Source organism: Triticum dicoccoides, chromosome 6A, assembly GCF_002162155.2.
Source record: "Triticum dicoccoides isolate Atlit2015 ecotype Zavitan chromosome 6A, WEW_v2.0, whole genome shotgun sequence".
NCBI lineage: Eukaryota > Viridiplantae > Streptophyta > Magnoliopsida > Poales > Poaceae > Triticum > Triticum dicoccoides.
The window spans coordinates 4,528,851-4,538,194 of record NC_041390.1 but is presented as its reverse complement, the minus strand read 5'-3'; the positions used below and the strand labels follow the sequence as shown (position 1 = coordinate 4,538,194).

Here is a 9,344-nt window from a genome sequence, read left to right as displayed (position 1 = left end):
TTTCACCCGGAACGTTTCCGATATCCAAATATAAGCTTCCAATATATCAATCTTTATGTCTCGACCATTTCGAGACTCCTCGTCATGTCAGTGATCACATCTGGATCTTTGAACAACCTTTGGAACATCAAAACATAAAAACCCAAATAACGATCGTCACCGAACTTTAAGCGTGTGGACCCTACGGGTTCGAGAACTATGTGGACATGACCGAGACATGTCTCCGGTCAATAACCAATAGCGGAACCTGGATGCTCATATTGGCTCCTGCATATTCTTCGAAGATCTTTATCGGTCAAAACGCATAACAACATACGTTGTTCCCTTTGTCATCGTTATGTTACTTGCCCGAGATTCGATCGTCGGTATCTCAATACCTAGTTCAATCTCATTACCGGCAAGTCTCTTTACTCGTTCTGGAATACATCATCCCGCAACTAACTTGTTAGTTGCAATGATTGCAAGGCTTGAGTGATGTGCATTACCGAGAGGGCCTAGAGATATACCTCTCCGACAATCGGAGTGACAAATCCTAATCTCAAAATACGCCAACCCAACAAGTACCTTCGGAGACACCTGTAGAGCACCTTTATAATCACCCAGTTACGTTGTGACGTTTGGTAGCACACAAAGTGTTCCTCCGCTAAACGGGAGTTGCATAATCTCATAGTCATAGGAACATGTATAGGTTATGAAGAAAGCAATAGCAACAAACTAAACGATCAAGTGCTAAGCTAACGGAATGGGTCAAGTCAATCACATCATTCTCCTAATGATGTGATCCCGTTAATCAAATGACAACTCATGTCTATGGTTAGGAAACATAACCATCTTTGATCAACGAGCTAGTCAAGTAGAGGCATACTAGTGACACTCTGTTTTGTCTATGTATTCACACATGTATTATGTTTCCGGTTAATACAATTCTAGCATGAATAATAAACATTTATCATGATATAAGGAAATAAATAATAACTTTATTATTGCCTCTAGGGCATATTTCCTTCAGTCTCCCAGTTGCACTAGAGTCAATAATCTAGATTACACAGTAATGATTCTAACACCCATGGAGCCTTGGTGCTGATCATGTTTTGCTTGTGGAAGAGGCTTAGTCAGCGGGTCTGCAACATTCATATCCGTATGTATCTTGCAAATTTCTATGTCTCCCACTTGGACTAAATCCCGAATGGAGTTGAAGCGTCTCTTGATGTGCTTGGTTCTCTTGTGAAATCTGGATTCCTTTGCCAAGGCAACTGCACCAGTATTGTCACAAAAGATTTTCATTGGACCCGATGCATTAGGTATAACACCTAGATCGGATATGAACTCCTTCATCCAGACTCCTTCATTTGCTGCTTCCGAAGCAGCTATGTACTCCGCTTCACATGTAGATCCCGCCACGACGCTTTGTTTAGAACTGCACCAACTGGCAGCTCCACCGTTCAGTAAAAACACGTATCCGGTTTGCGTGTTAGAATCGTCCGGATCAGTGTCAAAGCTTGCATCAACGTAACCATTTACGACGAGCTCTTTGTCATTTCCATATACGAGAAACATATCCTTAGTCCTTTTCAGATATTTCAGGATGTTCTTGACCGCTGTCCAGTGATCCACTCCTGGATTACTTTGGTACCTCCCTGCTAGACTTATAGCAAGGCACACATCAGGTCTGGTACACAGCATCGCATACATGATAGAGCCTATGGCTGAAGCATAGGGAACATCTTTCATTTTCTCTCTATCTTCTGCAGTGGTCGGACATTGAGTCTTACTCAACTTCACACCTTGTAACACAGGCAATAACCCTTTTTTTGCTTGATCCATTTTGAACTTCTTCAAAACCTTGTCAAGGTATGTGCTTTGTGAAAGTCCAATTAAGCGTCTTGATCTATCTCTATAGATCTTAATGCCCAATATGTAAGCAGCTTCACCGAGGTCTTTCATTGAAAAACTCTTATTCAAGTATCCCTTTATGCTATCCAGAAATTCTATATCATTTCCAATCAATAATATGTCATCCACATATAATATCATAAATGCTACAGAGCTCCCACTCACTTTCTTGTAAATACAGGCTTCTCCAAAAGTCTGTACAAAACCAAATGCTTTGATCACACTATCAAAGCGTTTATTCCAACTCCGAGAGGCTTGCACCAGTCCATAAATGGATCGCTGGAGCTTGCACACTTTGTTAGCTACCTTTGGATCGACAAAACCTTCTGGTTGCATCATATACAACTCTTCTTCCGGAAATCCATTCAGGAATGCAGTTTTGACATCCATTTGCCAAATTTCATAATCATAAAATGCGACAATTGCTAACATGATTCAGACAGACTTAAGCATCGCTACGGGTGAGAAGGTCTCATCGTAGTCAATCCCTTGAACTTGTCGAAAATCTTTTGCAACAAGTCGAGCTTTGTAGACAGTAACATTACCGTCAGCGTCAGCCTTCTTCTTGAAGATCCATTTATTTTCAATTGCTTGCCGATCAACGGGCAAGTCAACCAAAGTCCACACTTTGTTCTCATACATGGATCCCATCTCAGATTTCATGGCTTCTAGCCATTTTGCGGAATCTGGGCTCACCATCGCTTCTTCATAGTTCGTAGGTTCATCTTGATCTAGTAGCATGACTTCCAGAACAGGATTACCGTACCACTCTGGTGCGGATCTTACTTTGGTTGATCTACGAGGTTCGGTAGTAATTTGATCTGAAGTTTCATGATCATTATCATTAGCTTCATCACTAATTGGTGTAGGTGTCACAGAAACCGGTTTCTGTGATGTACTACTTTCCAATAAGGGAGCAGGTACAGTTACCTCATCAAGTTCTACTTTTCTCCCACTCACTTCTTTCGAGAGAAACTCCTTCTCTAGAAAAACTCCGAATTTAGCAACAAAAGTCTTGCCTTCGGATCTGTGATAGAAGGTGTACCCAACAGTCTCCTTTGGGTATCCTATGAAGACACATTTCTCCGATTTGGGTTCGAGCTTATCAGGTTGAATCTTTTTCACATAAGTATCATAGCCCCAAACTTTCAGAAACGACAACTTTGGTTTCTTGCCAAACCACAGTTCATAAGGCGTCGTCTCAACGGATTTCGATGGTGTCCTATTTAACGTGAATGCAGCCGTCTCTAAAGCATAACCCCAAAACGATAACGGTAAATCAGTAAGAGACATCATAGAGCGCACCATATCTAATAAAGTACGATTATGATGTTCGGACACACCATTACGCTGTGGTGTTCCGGGTGGTGTGAGTCGTGAAACTATTCTGCATTGTTTCAAATGTAGACCAAACTCGTAACTCAAATATTCTCCTCCACGATCAGATCGTAGAAACTTTATTTTCTTGTTACGATGATTTTCAACTTCACTCTGAAATTCTTTGAACTTTTCAAATGTTTCAGACTTATGTTTCATTAAGTAGATATACCCATATCTGCTTAAATCATCTGTGAAGGTGAGAAAATAACGATATCCGCCACGAGCCTCAACATTCATTGGACCACATACATCTGTATGTATGATTTCCAACAAATCCGTTGCTCTCTCCATAGTACCGGAAAACGGCGTTTTAGTCATCTTACCTATGAGAACTACTAGGGAAAAGCCTATACACAGAATCTTACCAGCAGCGCGCTTTAAAATAAGGCGCTGCTGCTAAGTAGCAGTAGCGCGGGTTTTTAACCCTCGCTACTACTAAGTTGATAGCAGTAGCGCTGGTTTTTAACCCTCGCTACTACTAAGCGGTCTCTACCGTGCCTCCCGGGACATGCCATAGTAGTAGCGCGGGTTTTTAACCCTCGCTACTACTAAGCGGTCTCTACTGTGCCCCTGGGCCATGCCATAGTAGTAGCGAGCGCTACTACTAAGTTTTTACCCCTCGCTACTACTAAGAGGTCTCAACCGTGCCCCTCCGGGACATGCCATAGTAGTAGCGAGGGGTAAAATCCCTCGCTACTACTAAAGGTCCCATTTTGAAACTGTACCCCCCCCCCCGGTGGATCGCCTTTTCGGTTTTGTAAAAAGCAAAAGAAAATGATAAAAACTTCAAAAATTAAAATCCTTCGAGATGTAGTTATGTTACTACATCTACTAGTTAGGAAAATTTAAAAACTTAAATTTGGACATGTTTTGCAAAAAGTGTAGGGAAAATGTAAAACGGCTATAACTTTTGCATACGATGTTAGAAAAAAACATATAATATATCAAAATGTTTCAAAATTTAAAATCCTTTGAGATGTAGTTATGTTACTACGTCTACTAGTTAGGAAAATTTAAAAACTTAAATTTGGACATGTTTTGCAAAAAGTGTAGGGAAAATGTAAAACGACTATAACTTTTGCATACGATGTCAGAAAAAAAACATATAATATATCAAAATGTTCAACACAAAATTCCGCATACGATGGAGACCGCCTATGGCCTGTTTGCAAATTTTTAGAATCCTCAAATTCTAAAAGGACAAAAAGTTATGCTCAAATTTCAGTTTTTTTATTTTGGTCAAATCTAGTCAAACTGTGGTCAAACTACTTATTCAAGATGTATTAGTGTTACTAAATAATTATTCAAGAATATTAGTGTTACTAAATAATTATTTCAGTTTTTTGGAATTTTGGTCAAATTTGGTCAAACTGTGGTCAAACTCCTTATTCAAGAAATATTAGTGTTACTAAATAATTATTGTTTTTTAGAACAATAGTTTTAAACTCAAACAGCGAAATGTGTGACTTCATGCTCAAGCTAAACTCCCGAGGGTTAATAGGATTGACATCTTACTATTGTCAGGAAAACAACAAGTGCAGACTTGGAATCGAGATAGAATAGAACCCAGAAGTTAAGCGTGCTCAGGCTGGAGTAGTGAGAGGATGGGTGACCGTCCGGGAAGTTAGATGATTTGCAATGATGAGGGGTGATTAGAGATTAAATTGAGCAGCGGTGAGGGTGATTAGAGATTAGAGGTTCAAATAATTCAGAAATTTGAAAATTCGGGCAAAAAATTCGAAAAAAAATTCTGCTGGTTAGTAGTAGCGCGGGTTTTTACCCACGCTACTACTAACGGACGTAGTAGTAGTGCGGGTGGCACCCGCGCTGCTGCTATACGTTAGCTGTAGCGCCTTATTAGTAGCGCCGGCCCCCACACTGCTAATAGGCCCAAAACCCGCGCTACTGCTAGTAGTGGATGCACGGTTCGCAAGTATCAAGTGATTCATAATCAAGTGGTTCCAAAAGTCCATCAGTATGGAGTTTCTTCATGTGCTTTACACCGATATGAACTAAACGGCAGTGCCACAAATAAGTTGCACTATCATTATCAACTCTGCATCTTTTGATTTCAACATTATGAATATGTGTATCACTACTATCGAGATTCATCAAAAATAGACCACTCTTTAAGGGTGCATGACCATAAAAGATATTACTCATATAAATAGAACAACCATTATTCTCTAATTTAAATGAATAACTGTCTCGCATCAAACAAGATCCAGATATAATGTTCATGCTCAACGCTGGCACCAAATAACAATTATTTAGGTCTAATACTAATCCCGAAGGTAGATGTAGAGGTAGCGTGCCGACCGCGATCACATCGACTTTGGAACCATTTCCCACGCGCATCGTCACCTCGTCCTTAGCCAATCTTCGCTTAATCCGTAGCCCCTGTTTCGAGTTGTAAATGTTAGCAACAGAACCAATATCAAATACCCAGGTGCTACTGCGAGCATTAGTAAGGTACACATCAATAACATGTATATCACATATACCTTTGTTCACTTTGCCATCCTTCTTATCCGCCAAATACTTGGGGAAGTTCCGCTTCCAGTGACCAGTCTGCTTGCAGTAGAAGCACTTAGTCTCAGGCTTAGGTCCAGACTTGGGTTTCTTCTCCTGAGCAGCAACTTGTTTGTTGTTCTTCTTGAAGTTCCATTTCTTCTTCCCTTTGCCCTTTTTCTTGAAACTGGTGGTCTTATTGACAATCAACACTTGATGCTCCTTCTTGATTTCTACCTCCGCGGCTTTTAGCATCGCAAAGAGCTCAGGAATAGTTTTATTCATCCCTTACATATTATAGTTCATCACGAAGCTTTTGTAGCTTGGTGGCAGTGATTGAAGAACTCTGTCAATGACACTATCAACAGGAAGATTAACCCCCAGTTGAGTCAAGTGATTATGATACCCAGACATTTTGAGTATATGTTCACTGACAGAACTATTCTCCTCCATCTTGCAGCTATAGAACTTATTGGAGACTTCATATCTCTCAATCCGGGCATTTGCTTGAAGTATTAACTTCAACTCCTGGAACATCTCATATGCTCCATGACGTTCAAAACATCGTTGAAGACCCGGTTCTAAGCCGTAAAGCATGGCACACTGAACTATCGAGTAGTCATCAGCTTTGCTCTGCCAGACATTCATAACATCTGGTGTTGCTCCTGCAGGAGGCTTGGCACTTAGCGGTGCTTCTAGGACGTAATTCTTCTATGCAGCAATGAGGATAATCCTCAAGTTACGGACCCAGTCCGTATAATTGCTACCATCAGCTTTCAACTTTGCTTTCTCAAGGAACGCATTAAAATTCAACGGAACAACAGCATGAGCCATCTATCTACAATCAAACATAGACAAGCAAGATACTATCAGCTACTAAGTTCATGATAAATTTAAGTTTAATTAATCATATTACTTACGAAGTCCCACTTAGAAAGATATCCCTCCAATCCTCTAAGTGATCATGTGATCCAAATCAACTAAACCATGTCCGATCATCACGTGAGATGGAGTAGTATCAATGGTGAACATCAATATGTTGATCATATCTACTATATGATTCACGCTCGACCTTTCGGTCTCCGTGTTTCGAGGCCATATCTGTTATATGCTAGGCTCGTCAAGTTAAACCTGAGTATTCCGCGTGTGTAACTTTTTTGCACCCGTTGTATTTGAACGTAGAGCCTATCACACCCGATCATCACGTGGTGTCTCAGCACGAAGAACTTTCGCAATGGTGCATACTCAGGGAGAACACTTATACTTTGATAATTTAGTAAGGGATCATCTTATAATGCTATCGTCAATCAAAGCAAGATAAGATGCATAAAAGATAAACATCACATGCAATCAATATAAGTGATATGATATGGCCATCATCATCTTGTGCTTGTGATCTCCATCTCCGAAGCACCTTCATGATCACCATCGTCACCGGCGCGACACCTTGATCACCATCGTAGCATCGTTGTCGTCTCGCCAATCTTATGCTTCCACGACTATCGCTACCGCTTAGTGATAAAGTAAAGCATTACAGCGCAATTGCATTGCATACAATAAAGCGACAACCATATGGCTCCTGCGAGTTGCCGATAACTCGGTTACAAAACATGATCATCTCATACAATAAAATTTAGCATCATGTCTTGACCATATCACATCACAACATGCCCTACAAAAACAAGTTAGACGTCCTCTACTTTGTTGTTGCAAGTTTTACGTGGCTGCTACGGGCTTAGCAAGAACCGTTCTTACCTACGCATCAAAACCACAACGATAGTTTGTCAAGTTGGTGTTGTTTTAACCTTCGCAAGGACCGGGCGTAGCCACACTTGGTTCAACTAAAGTTGGAGAAACTGACACCCGCCAGCCACTTGTGTGCAAAGCACGTCGGTAGAACCAGTCTCGCGTAAGCGTACGCGTAATGTTGGTCCGGGCCGCTTCATCCAACAATACCGCCGAACCAAAGTATGACATGCTGGTAAGCATTATGACTTATATCTCCCACAACTCACTTGTGTTCTACTCGTGCACAACATCAACGCATAAAACCTAGGCTCTGATACCACTGTTGGGGAACGTAGTAATTTCAAAAAAATTCCTACGCACACACAAGATCATGGTGATGCATAGCAACGAGAGGGGAGAGTGTTGTCTACGTACCCTCGTAGACCGGCAACAAAAGCGTTGACACAACGTAGAGGAAGTAGTCGTACGTCTTCCTGATCCAACCGATCCAAGTACCGAACGTACGGCACCTCCGAGTTCTGCACAAGTTCAACTCGGTGACGTCCCTCGGGCTCCGATCCAGCAAAACGTTGAGGGAGAGTTTCGTCAGCACGGCGGCGTGATGACGGTGATGATGTTCTACCGACGCAGGGCTTCGCCTAAGCACCACTATGATATGACCGAGGTGGAATATGGTGGAAGGGGGCACCGCACACAATTAAGGAACGATCACGAGGATCAACTTGTGTGTCACGGGGTGCCCCCTTGCCTCAGTATATAAAGGAGGGAGAGGGGGAGGTGCGGCCGGCCCTATGGGTGCGCCTGGAGGAGTCCTACTCCAACGGGAGTAGGACTCCCCCCTCTTGCCTTGTTGGAAAAGGAAGGAGGAAGGGAGAAAGAGGAAAGGGGGGCGCCGCCCCCCCTTTCCTTGTCCTATTCGGACTAGGGGGGAGGGGGCGCGCGGCCTGCCCTGGCCGGCCCTCCTGTTCTCCCTTATGGCCCATCACTACAAGGGAAAACCTTATACACAGAATCTTAGCAGCAGCGCGGTCTAAAAACAGACGCTACTGCTAATTAGCAGCAACGAGCTTTAGAAAAGAGCGCTGCTAATGACTGAGTAGCAGTAGCGCTCTAGGTGAAAAGAGCGCTACTACTATAATTGCCATGGTGTTGCCTCCAGGAAAGATATAGTAGTAGCGCCCTTCCCGTGGACGCGCTACTGCTAAAGAACTTAGTAGCAGCGGTTTTGCTCAAAACTCGCTGCTGCTAAGTATGACCGCAACTAATTAAGTTTAGTCCCATACTGCTAAGCGAACAAGGTGTTTACCACCTTAAATATGTTGCTTCTCAACCTATCTCGAGCACTTGGTCTTCATTGAACTATATGTGTATGATTTGTGGTTGCAATATGAATCCTCGCCTGTACCTATACAGGTACAGTGAGGATTCATGTTGACTGTTTAGATTATACACAAAAAGATCAATGATGACCAATGTATATTTTTGATGTTTTTACTAAACAAAAGAAATAACTGCTTCCATTAGCAGTAGCGGTTTTCCCCAAAACGCGATGTAGATAAGTTAGCTATAAAGCGTCTTCTATACGTGCGCTACTGCTAGTTCGAGTTAACCACCCCCCGCATCAAAATTTCGCTAGGTCCTCCTTTCCCCCCCACCGGCCTGTTCCCCTACTCCCTGTCGCCGCCGCCCGAGTCCGAGCGCGCCTGCGCCCTCACCGCCGCCGCCGCCGCCCGCCCTCAACCTCACCGCCGCCGCTCTCGACCACACTGTCGCCGCCCTCGACCTCACCGCCACCGCCCTCGACCGAGCTC

At 42.8% G+C, this 9,344-nt stretch overlaps 1 pseudogene; it reads right to left on the bottom strand.

The window, feature by feature from the left end:
* The window catches only part of LOC119318935, a 17,217-nt pseudogene that overhangs the window by 1,734 nt on the left and 6,139 nt on the right, over positions 1-9,344 (bottom strand).